This window comes from Aplysia californica, unplaced genomic scaffold (assembly GCF_000002075.1).
Source record: "Aplysia californica isolate F4 #8 unplaced genomic scaffold, AplCal3.0 scaffold00066, whole genome shotgun sequence".
Classification (NCBI taxonomy): Eukaryota; Metazoa; Mollusca; class Gastropoda; order Aplysiida; family Aplysiidae; genus Aplysia; species Aplysia californica.
In genome coordinates this window covers 256,259-268,670 of record NW_004797336.1, presented here as the reverse complement: position 1 = coordinate 268,670, position 12,412 = coordinate 256,259, and positions in this window count along the sequence as shown.

Sequence of the window (12,412 nt, the reverse complement as noted above, 5' to 3'; positions counted from 1 at the left end):
AGCTTAAAGTGAAGCTGGAAGAGTCTACCAATAGAGTTGAAGGGAACAGGTCCACAGCAGTCAAAACTGTTTCATTGCCATAAATACCCTGTTCACCCCTTTGGGGCCACAGTTATAAGCAGTCGCAAACTCTGATTATGTAAGCTAACTATTACACTGGTCGAGTCTACCTCACAAATGTGAGGGTAACTAACTCTTAACAATCTCTTGACTGCTGCAAGTGCTTGCTTTTTTCCTCGACTTTTTTGCCGTCCTATAAATCAGATCATGACACCGATTATGACACCGCCTCCTGGCCGCGAAAGGCTAGACAAAAAAAGCCAAATGTGAAATTTTAAAAAAGGATAATTGTCATGTTCTACCAAAGAGTTAGACTCTCGGGTAGATCTATAACATATAGATCTAGTTCTGACATCTCTGCTTCTTTGCTTTGTGTTTGTGTATTCACATCTAAAGTTAAATTTAATTTTAGTTGGAATTAATATTTAATAAGATACTTTCCCGATTATTTTGGCGGTTGAACATACAATATGAATTCCGGATTTGTTTTCATTCACAATTCACAACTCAGAGTCGCCGCCTCCAGTAAGATGCTTGTGTTATAATAATATCCCCAGGCCATATCTGGTCTCGTTTCACTTTGATTACCCTGTCAAACAAGTCAGCTTTCCCCCCTGAATAGTATTAGTCCTATATTTCTCCCGAAAGTCGGAGAAACATAATATATTGTCCAGGTGGGAATCGAGCTCTCGTCTGTAGATTTCCTCAATTGCAAAGAATCAAATCATTACAACACAAACGTGTTCGTTGTCTTTTTTGCTTACAACATTCATCAGATCGTGACTGTTTGCCCTGTGAGGGTTAACTGAATAATTACAATCTAGCTAGTTTAATTTCTTAATTATGATATATCAAAGTTTTTATTTGTCATGTACGTATTCTTTAAGCTTTGCAAGACGATTATCCAATTTTTTAAACTTTTACATTTTGTGTGTGATGGATCGGGGAAAAGCGGGTGAGGGTGGAAGGGAGCTCATATTTTCACTTTACCAGAGAAACAGAAATGTGAAACACATTTACTACCCCTTGTTTTTGAAACATGAGGATACAAGCTGTGAGTTTCAAAAGTCATCGGACTGGTTGTTTTTGTTTTTTTTTTGGCGAGGTGCGCGTTACATGCGAATTGTTGTTGTTGTGGGGTTTTTTTTGGGGGGGGAGGGGGGGAGGGGTTCATGTGTGTGTGTGTGTGTGTGTGTGTGTGTGTGTGTGTGTGTGTGTGTGTGTGTGTGTGTGTGTGTGTTTGTGCGTGCGTGTGTTTGTGCGTGCGTTTGTTGTTGTTTTAGCCTTTTTGTCATATAAGCTTACATGGCAAGTCAAACACGCGTTCAAGACCAGGGATATCTCAATTCGAGAATTTTCCGTTCAAATGTGAAGTCAGTCCTGTTGTACGGATGTGAGACATGGGACGCGTCCTAGACTTGCATAAAGAGGATCCAGGTTTTCTTGAAAAAAGTGTCGAAGAAAGAAGGATCAGATGGACAGACAGAGTCTTGTTAAAGAAAACAAGACAGATTCCAGTCAGAGAAGAGGTTGAAAAAAGGCTGTGGCGATGGATTGGACATACTCTCAGGAAGTCAGGCAGCTGCATAACAAAGAAAGTGTTGTATTGGGTCCCAGAGGGTGAAAGATCAAGGGGAAGACTGCGTGGTACCTGCAGAAGAATCACAGAACTTGATGTACAGAAAAGTGCGAAGACATGGACTAACATCAAGAGGCTAGCCCAGGATAGAGAAAGGAGGAAAGTTTTTTGTTCGTGGGCTATACCCTGGTACAGGGTGAGAAAGACAATGCTGATGATTAAACACTCGTTGCGTCCGACAAACTGGTGGGGTGGGGGGGTGTCTATTTTCGAACCGAGTGATTGCTCTAACATATTCCGGTTCCAAGTCATCTAGGTCATGGATTTAAACCTTGTCAGACACCCCCCCCCCCCCCCCCCCAGGCGGTGCCACTGACTAAAGTGTCTTTAGGCCATTCCCAAAGGGGGAGGGGGGGGGCATTTCTAGTTCTAACGCACAATAGAATTGTAAATGGGCTGATCCAACAATGTCATACTCATAACTGTGCCTGGACTACAACAACAGGGATCTGATGCTTTTTCTTTCTAATCCTTACTATCGTCATTTTCCTCTACTTCTTTTGTATGTTTGTCACACTCATGTTACCCGCTATTTCCGGGGTGCCTTGGTAGTCGAAGCAGACCTTGTGCTGTTGAAGCTAGAGAGGTGAGCAGAGTAAGTCTTATTCCCTGTAAGCCCTTCTCTGTTGACATCCATCCCTTGACGCACATATGACCTTATGCAGTTGCGAGCTCCGTAAAACCTCTACTAAAACAAACAAAACCCGACGTTTTACCCTGGGAAAGGCACATTACACGAATTTTCCTCACTTCACGCAAGGAGGGGGGGGGGAGGGAGACAGTATCCGATTATAGACAGCGAAAGGTCTTGTCTATATGCTAGTGTTTTAGCGCATATTTAGTGCACTGTTTATTTCTCAGGAAGTTGAGATTGTTTCTGAATAATATAGGCTTTGTGGGTTTTATTTAGATTAAATAACAATTGTAATAGCTGTAGAGCAGCTTTCAGAGTGCATTTCCGACCAGGACAACGCGCTGCATTATTTAGTATTATTGTGGCAAATGCTATGATCTGCCACCTATCCACATAGTATGTTACTTGCAGAATTAATCGCCAAGTTGACAACATCACGAATACCGAGATAGAAATTCAGATCAATGTTTTGTACAACATGATATTGCAATGTACAAGATGTAACAGAGAGTATTGTAGGAACCGAGAGTAGGGGAGCTCTCGTGGTCTACAGGTTGTGGTGTTAGCCTCTCATTCAATAGGTCACGGGTTCAAAACCTGACAGAGACGGAAAATTTTCTTCTCTAAAATTGTCTCCTTTCACAGCCTCTCCTGCTCTCTAACCGTTTTCTGTCATTTGCTTTCGTCTCCAATTTCTGCTGCCCCCTCCTCTGGACTCATTACTCTTTCTGAAAGCTTTCTACTGCTACTCCTTGGCTCCTTCTAACTGCTATCTTTCAGCCATACCCCTGGTCGTATGGCAGGAAAGATCTGTCATTTAGCCTTCTCGGATAAGGGCGGGAAATCCCTTGGTGGTCTTAAAATCGAGAAATGTAGGCTTCGGCTGCCATCCGGGCAACATTCAAAATTTCTGTCAAACGGAAAATATTTAATGTGTCCCGCGCGCTATGACCTCGTGCAGTTGCGAGAGCCGTAAAACACTTACCAAAAAAATATAAATAAATAAAGGAAAAGGGAAAAGGAAAAGAACCTACCTAGAGTAGGCTGCTGTTGTGTGTATTTATAAATCATTTTCTGTCGTGTTCGCCGAGCTCAAAGTGTCGAAAGTAACGTACCTAAATCTCTGCTTACTTATACTTATAGTGCGATCAAAAATTCAGGGCGCAACTTATCCTGAAATATCTCTTTAACGGGTGAATCAATGCCGCCCATCCTTTGCACAGAAGCTTACATCAATAAGTCTTAACTTAATCGTGTTTTTACACAACAATTGGGGCTTTTTTTTTTTTTTTAACTATTCTTAATAAGTTGTTGTTTTTTTTTAAGTACACATCTCCGCCATGCGGAAAAACGGATTGTTCACAGCATTTCCCGCTTCTCACACACATTTTGCATACGATTATGACCTACGTCACAAGTCACCAATGACACTTTTTAGTGGCAAAATGTGTAACAAGAAATTAATTTTATAGTGAACACCTTTTTACACTAAAGGTTCTCAAACCATGCGTTCAATGAGCATAATGTTGCGATTAAAAAGATTTGACGGACCTACTTTTAAAAGCGATATTGTCCTAGATGTTAATCTTTTAAAATCTGAAGAAACTGCCCACTGGAACTTATTAGTATTTATTAAGGAACTTTTTTTAGAATACGGTGCAGCTAATAGGTGTTTCCAAAAATATTGTTCGGTTAAGACAAATTGAAACAAGTCATCGTGCTAAAGCAGGAGAATTTATGTTCGATAGCTTAGGGAATATTTGACAATAAGTTGCGCCACGAACCTTTGACTTACTTGGTATGCCACTTGTAGGTGACTAAAATTGGACGGTGGGGATCGCCCAGGCTGGTGTTGTTTAATGCCCCGACAGGAAATACAAGGCAATGATAGGTGTGAAAATGTTAGCCTCTTATAGGGGGCAAAGTAGGCGCTGGCTATAAAAAAAAAGATGTTGACGAGCACTGATCAACATCTACAATAAGTGACGTTTGGTTCAGATCACTGTACCGGTACATTTGTATATCTTGTGTTAGCGTGGCGTGTTTAACACAGACTGCAATGCTTGAGGGGGGGGGGGCTTGAATTTAATTTAATTTTTTTATTCGAACGAAGGTTTTTACAATTTAGGCCATTTAGGAAGTGGGCTCCGACCCCGCCTGTCAGGGCCAACCCAGGCTGTGAGAGGGATACAACATCCCAGCAGAAGAACGGACGTACTTGACAACACATTCTCCCAACTAAGGAATCGAGTCTCCCGAGTTCGGAAGCGCTTGACCGCTACACCACATACGTCGGTATATCTTTTTTTTTCTATAGCTAGCTATAGGCCTACGATGACACTGCGCTATCTTAGAATTACAAAGTTTTATCTGACATTTTTAGCCGTTTTGAGTTACTACTAAGACCAAGAGGTCAGAAACGAAATAATGTATCTGCTCTATCAAGAAAACGTAATATTATTCCGAGTCGTTATCAAGATATTTTCAAAAGTGCGTTCGAAAAAGCATGTTAAGGTCAACTTTCTCCAAACTAGGTACTGAGCAGATAGGACTTTGTAATTTTCAAGTCTAGGCAAGCGACTGTCCAAGACGACTAACGACGTAAGATGACCATCATTCTCCTTGACATTGGTTGGTCTTCCGAGTTCTTTGACAGGTTCAACTGTAGACGTACCATGTGAGCCTACATGTATTCCAACCATGCTGGTTCACGTGACGACATGCCAGCACGATATCAACAAATGAAATGGTGCGCCGTCGATCAAATAGACCTCTGTGAACTGTCATGGTCTATGTCACGTCGAGCAGACAGAGCGGTTTGTCGAACTGGGGATAATTCTGAATTCAGATCTCTGTTTCTTTGCTCTTTTGCTATAAAACACCAAACGCTGAACACTTTGAAAAAGTTCAGATTTTCTTCGTTATAATAGTGTAAGTTGTTTGTACATCCTGGTATTTGGAGCTGGAGAATTGCCGTGGAAAGGGAAGCCCCTCACGGTCGGAATGCAAGGTCCCCCGGTTCAAAATTGACACCCATGCATTCGAATGCTTTGCACTGCAGAAAGATTGATGATTAAATACTGTCTTTTCATTGGCGGAGAACTATTCAACTCGGATTCCCGAGGTTATTATTTTTGGCCTTTGGCGTTTAGATAGAAAACCTTGGGGGAAAAAAGGGTCTAAGTTTTCAAAGATAATTTTTAACACTAAATGTGTACAGTACCGGCTAAAAAAAGGTACCAATAGAAAGACTTGTTGTTTTTCTGTCAGAATAAAGTCATCAGCTTGGAATTATTTTGCATGAATCCTTCTGCGAAACTACCGGGAGCATTCAGTATACTATGTACAGTGTTGAGCCGGCTCGCTCGCCGCGAAGGCAGGTGCTGCACCAGCCGAGGCAACGCTCGGTGTTTTTATTGAAATAACGACAGATCATCCTGTTTGAGGCAATAAAATACCGATTTGTAATGACCCCTCAGTCTTGAAAAATATTAGGCCTCCTTTCTATGTTATAGTGAATGTACTCTTTTAATATAGAGATGTTTGGTGCACTTGGTACTCTTTTACTATCTGCCAAACATGGGATTGCAGCCAGTTTACGACTTCAGCAATATTTTATCATTGTTAAATTGAAATAGCTGCCATTCTCTTAAACATTGACAGAGGTACCAAAACTCTCAGGAGACATAGGCCTTTCACATGAAACAGATGAATCTGGCATACAGCTACTTTGATAATTTAGTATCTGGTAGCCTACCTAGTATAAGGCTACATTGTAATACTTTGTTGCATTTGACGTGAAGTCCATTCTCGTTAAAATTGTCTTTGGTCCATAAGTTTTTTTTCTGTGAATGAATAGTTTTCTACTTTTGTATGTTACCTTGTTGTGGCATAGCAAGATAACTGCTAAATTTCAAGTCTTTATCTCAATTCTAAGACCCCCATTGCTATGGAAACATGTTGCTCTACTTCGGAAGTCATTTTCTCCTTTTCGTGTTTCCTCACCTCGCACAATTAAAAGTTCTGTATTTTCGTCAAATATGGTCATATTTACTTCATTCTTGTTTTAAATTGTAGGGAAAAGGTGATAGTTTTTTTTAATAATGGTAACTCAGTTTTGAAATTTCCTTCATATGACTGATATTGACCGCCAGGGACACATATACATGTGTCTGCAAAATGTGTGTGTGGGTGGTTGGCAGGTGCTCTCGGGTGGTTTACTTCTTCTTTCCTATCAAACATCTGTCATCTTTTTCTCTCCTTCTTTCTTTTTTGTGCTTGTGTGTTACTCTCTTGTAACACCTCTAATCTTTGGCACTTAAATGGCCTTATTACGTTGCTAGTGTCGTTAAACACTTGTCTTATTAAAACTAAAAAATGTGTGTGAGAAGTGAGAAGTGAGAGGCGGGAAGTGCTCTGAACAATCCCATTTTCCACGTGAAGGATAACAATATGTAAATTTATGAAGAAAGTTTTTTTTTTTTTTATTCTAGCCTCAATTGTTTTAGAAAAATATGATCAAGTTAAAACAAATTAATACAAACTACTGTGCTAAGTATGCGGGACATTGTTGATTCACCAGTTGAAGAGATATTTGAGGATAAATTGTGCCACGAATATTTTACCGCACAATACAACGTTCCATCTGCTCAGTGTCTAGACGTCTGGTTATGAGAAATTTGACGTTAAAAGAAATGAGTTTCACAAATTTCAAGCTTTTTCGAAATCAATTATTTGAATATCCTGAAAACGATCCAGATTTTGTCTAATCTTACGATTTTGATAGAGCAGATAGAGCATTTGATTTCTGACCTCATGGTCTTAGTAACTCCCAAAAATATCAGATAGAATTTTGTAACTCTGAGGTAACCAAATACATAATAATACATGTAGCAAGCAAGTGCACGTAACGGGTTGAACGTCCCTTTCGACACTTTCCGTAAGTTGTAAAGAACGAGTGACACTTCTGTTGCAAGTTCATGTTCACGTCCGTTGTTAATTGTTATAGATTATAGACCAGAAAAACAGTGACCAGTCACCTCACGATTTGTGTACGAGTTGTGGGCGGGGCTTCCTATAGATTATGACGGACCACACGCTTCCCCCACCAGCAGCTGAAAATTTATTGTAACCGTGTTGTCAACTTTGGGTAAACAATAGTGTGTGGGACCTACCCAACATGATTGGACATTGAAGGGACGAACTAAGTTCGACAGGTGAATTGATTATGACGACTCACTCCACCACGAGCCAATACAGTGGAACTCGGATTCAAAGAACAGCAGATGGATTTCCCGGTTGTTGTTTTTTAAATTCATAAACATCAATAAAACAACTCGGGTTTAACAAACACATAAATGGGCAAAGCTCGGATTCAACGAAGCTGCTTGCCGGATGGACAGCCCTTGCTGGCGTGGATTTGCTCATATTTCTCCCGCAACGAACCTTACCTGTTCCAGGAAACCATTAATGGCACCTGTATATTGGACCATTTTTCGCTTATCCTTTTTTTTATGCGACCAATCAGCTGCCCCCTTTCATACCAACATAAGCGTTGTTAGCACGCATGTCTTTAGCCTAAATCAGGATGTGTTGGGGTCGGACGGGCGGTCAGCACACGTGTGACTGTGTGAGCGTTTGTCTGGAGGGGAGGGGGCACAAGCAGTCCGGGCGTGGACCGTCAGCAGAGATGCAAACTTGTCACATTTGTTTTTTCTCGACTACTGATCAATACTACAATGATAGGTTAGTCTTGACATAGATCTGCGCAATGAATTGCGCGCTGGACTGTATAAGTGTAATCAAACATTGCAGTATGCTAGGCTCTACACAGCAACGTAACATACTTATGATACCAGCGTGCATTTGAACGAATCGGCCCTTTAGCACAGCGGTGGTGTTTAGTGCAAGTTCCTGCATTTCTTCGGAACGGGGTCAAAGAAACAAAAATGCCTTTCATTTGAATCCAATCTTTTTTTTATTAAGAAATTTGAGTACATTATAGATCTACATGTACAAATTCTATACATTATTAGCTCGGTGCCTATGATTATCTGCACCAAAAAAAAACATGTTTGCTATAGTATAACGAACACTTGAATTCAATAAAACTGAAGGTCCGACCAGACGATTTAGTTGAATCTCGAGTGCATCTGTACATGAATTATAAAAGCGTTAGGCGATGCCGATGAGACACTTGCGCGGCCGTTCTTAGACTTTTATTTTCGTTTTTAGTGGATAAAATAGGGTGGCAACGGCTGCTTTGGACAGGTGACCGTTTTACACCGTGAAATAAATAAGGTCAAAAAGTGCCCACAGGAACTCAGAAATTAAATTAGCTCTGACCAAAGAATTGTAGCTGAATATTACTTAGTTGGGATTCCAATTACATTTTTTTCTTATTGATTATAAGATAACTCAGGGCCCAGTTTTTCTGCAAAGTTTGATACATTGTACAATTATGTATTATGATGGGTCCTCAAAAGTGTCCGATATGACACTACAGTATTGACACGTCACAACAAAAATTGGAGACAAAGCTCCATTTTTCACTTAAAATACATCAAGTAGCTGTTGAAATAATAATATTACAGTTACTCAAGTTATGTTCTCCTAAACTAATCTCCTGACATTTTGCCTACAGGCTTGGCTTTGCCTGTCCCCGTGGTTTTATGCACCCCGCATAATTTAGCAAAATTTGATAATTTTTTCAGCATAATTTCTGATTATTTTTCTTCATCATTCTTTGTTAAAATTAACAGAATCGCATAATTTCACATTTTTTGGGCTCAGTTTGCATAATTTCATCATTTGGTTTTATTTTTTATTTTAATTTTTGCATAAAACCATGGGGATAGTTTTGTTTAAGTTTAGGTCTCTCTATAATAAAATTGTTATATAGTCTGAAGAAACGTTGATGAAAACGTCTCAGTAATAAAGAGGTTAAGGGATAATGCCTTTGACTTCTCAACTCAGTATGCCAGTGTATCATCACACTTTTCACCTCGCTACCTTAGAATTAGAATTAGAAAATTACAAAGTTCTATCTGACATATTTGACCGTTTTGTTGCTAGTACCATGAGGTCAGAAACCAAATCTTCTATCTGCTCTATCAAAATCGTAAGATTATTCATCGGAATCGTTAGCCTGTCCCCGTAGGATTATGCGATTGTGTGGCCGCGGCGCGGTCGCGTTTTTTCGCGTAATTCTGCAACATTTGCATAATTTTGGATTATCCGCGTTTTTTCACGTTTTTTTTTTCCTTTTTTTCACAAAACAATTCATTAACGCCTCGCCATGTGTTTAAAGGGAAATAATCACCGTAATAAGTCTTATTTAAGTGAAAAGTTGGTTATTTCCCTTGGTAGAAGATCTTGGTTATGGTTTGGGATTTTGTTTCTTGAGCATGTTCAATTTTTCAATCCTTCAAAAGTTGTTGTTCTCATGTCTGCTGATGCTTCATGTTTGACAGTTGTCCCTGGATTTAGTAATGTGCCAGCATCAGAGGTCCAGATGTCCTTTTTTTTTTTTTTTTTTTTTTTTTTTTTTTTTTTTTTACATTTTTCTTTCCCACATCTAGATTCTAGATCGATGTAGATCTAGATCTACAGCTGAAAGTTACAGAGATTATATTTTTTAGTTGTTTTTTTTTTTTTTTTAACATATTATGTGTATTGTTTTCTTTCCCAAATACACTACAAATTACTGATACTGATATGTCTGTTTAAAATTTATCTGTACATAAAACATAAAAGTCATGAAAATTTGTGCTGAAAAAGTGCAAAACATGTCGCGAAAGGTGTTACGGTAACTTGCATAATTTGGCTTTTTTTGCATAATTTGGCCATCTAAATTCGCATAATTCTACGGGGACAGAACGAGTCGGGCGACTGTGTCTCGACCCGATCTCATCCACGTAGTGCAAAGGAAGTGGTAGTTCTAATTTCAGCTACGAATTGTCCCCCTTCGCGTCGTTATTTTTAGTTGTGTAAGAAAATCTCAGTCATTTTTACCGAAATTGATTTACGATTTTTTTCAACTTTTGCAGAAAACTGCCTAAAATTCGCGAATTCACGAAAATGGCAAAAGTTGCGCGAAAGTTGCGCTGAGGCCAAAAGTTGCGTGCGCAACTTGCGGGTTGCGCGCGCGAATTTCTCTGAGGACAGTTAAAAGTTTCCTCCAGACCTCATCTGCTGATCCGATTGATGCCCGCCGCCCTGGCCCCCTAGGAAATCACGGTCTTGCGGACGTTTTTCGTCGAGTTCCGTAATTAACCCGCATTTTTTTGCAATTTCCGCAGTTTCTTGCAATTTTTGGCAAAAATACATCAACGCTTTAATTTTAACAGAATTTTTAATACGAAATGGTGGGAGTAAAGAACCGATAGATAGGCCTACGTATGGTTTCGGCCCAGCTCTAGCCTACTGGGCGTACTCTAAAAACTATAACCGGAACTTCAGGCCGGAGTACATTTATTATACAACACAAACTGAGACCAAAGATACTACACCTATAGATCTAATGTGTGGAAGCGTGCGCGTGTGCTAGAAAGTAAGTGGGTGCGTGTGTGTGGTGTGCATGTGTGTGGGTGTGTAAGGTGTGCATGAGTGTGTGTGTGTGTGTGTGTGTGTGTGTGTGTGTGTGTGTGTGTGTGTGTGTGTGTGTGTGTGTGTGTGTGTGTGTGAGCGTATGTGCGCGCGCGCGTGAGAATATTGTTCGTAATCGTACATGATGAATGATGCACGTGTCTACATACACGGCGGTAATCGGGTACCTAGTCTCAGTTATTACCGGTACTATTGTTTATAAATTGAAAAAAAAAGTTCTGTATTTTACGATTTGACTTAGCGTTAAAACAATACCATACTGGTTATAAAAAAGAAAATATCTTAAATAGATCAAAACACAGATTACCGGTGTATCGAAGGTTTCAAAAGAAAAATAGAACAGGATCTGAATTGATTGGTGGAGCATAAGCTAATTTTACATATAGGCCTATTTAGAGTAGAGGTTGTTTCGAAAATCTCCCATAAATTTTTTTTGTTTTTATAGACTAAACCTCATACAATGTACTACACTTTTACTTTTAGATCTTTGCAAGAACCAAGTACAGTCCGTGCCGGCTTAAAGCACGTTTCGGACTCAAGCACGCTAAACAGCTCTTACCTATTTTTTGCTATATAAATTACACGCCTTTAAGCACGGTAACTTCGGCTTCAAGCACGCTTCATTTACAAGACAGTCAATATTTTTATGAATTCCCATCGAAGTTCGAACACAGTCTACACGGCAGCAGTGGAGTGTGTCAAGAGAAACACAAAGAACGCAAGTGATAGACACACACGTCACACACTCACACGGGCGGAGAGGAAGGCAGATGCACACAGCCGCGCATGCGGACATAGGATCTAGCCTAGGCCTAGGGCAAAGCTACACACGAACCAAAAAAAAAAATACAAAGAGAGTCGGGGAGACGAGAAAGGGAGGCTGGCTGCGATTTCACCTTTGACCCTCGCTATCCATTAAATGATTAATCCTGATTATGTTATTGTTACATGTATCACGCGCGAGGTGGAATGAAGGTGGTAGTATGAGTGGCACAGCGGGCAGTGGTACGCACAGGCAGTGTGTGGGCCTAGTGTGCTGTATCGTGACTGGCCGTCTAAGTTATGTTTTCATTTCCCATTCGACCACAAAACAAAAACAAACAAGCGAACAAAAACTACCATGGCGGGTGTCTAAATAACAGTGCACACTTTTGCGGGACCGCTATAGTCCTACTTACAAACAAAGGGAAATAGCACGTGAAATTTTCTACATGAAAATCTCTGGATTATGTCTACTTCGCACTCAAGCACGCTTCGGCTTTAAGCACGCTTAAGCTTTCTCCCAACGACCGTGCTTAAGTTAAAGCCGGCATGGACTGTACCCGGCATGTACTAAATTTGGTCAAATTCTATGCCTTCATTTAAAAGTTATAACGAAAACCGAGGGTTCCGTTATTTTGTGTCACGCAGTATTGCATTATATTTGGTCGATAACTTTATTGTTAACGCACTCGAGTGTGTGTACTAGTAAA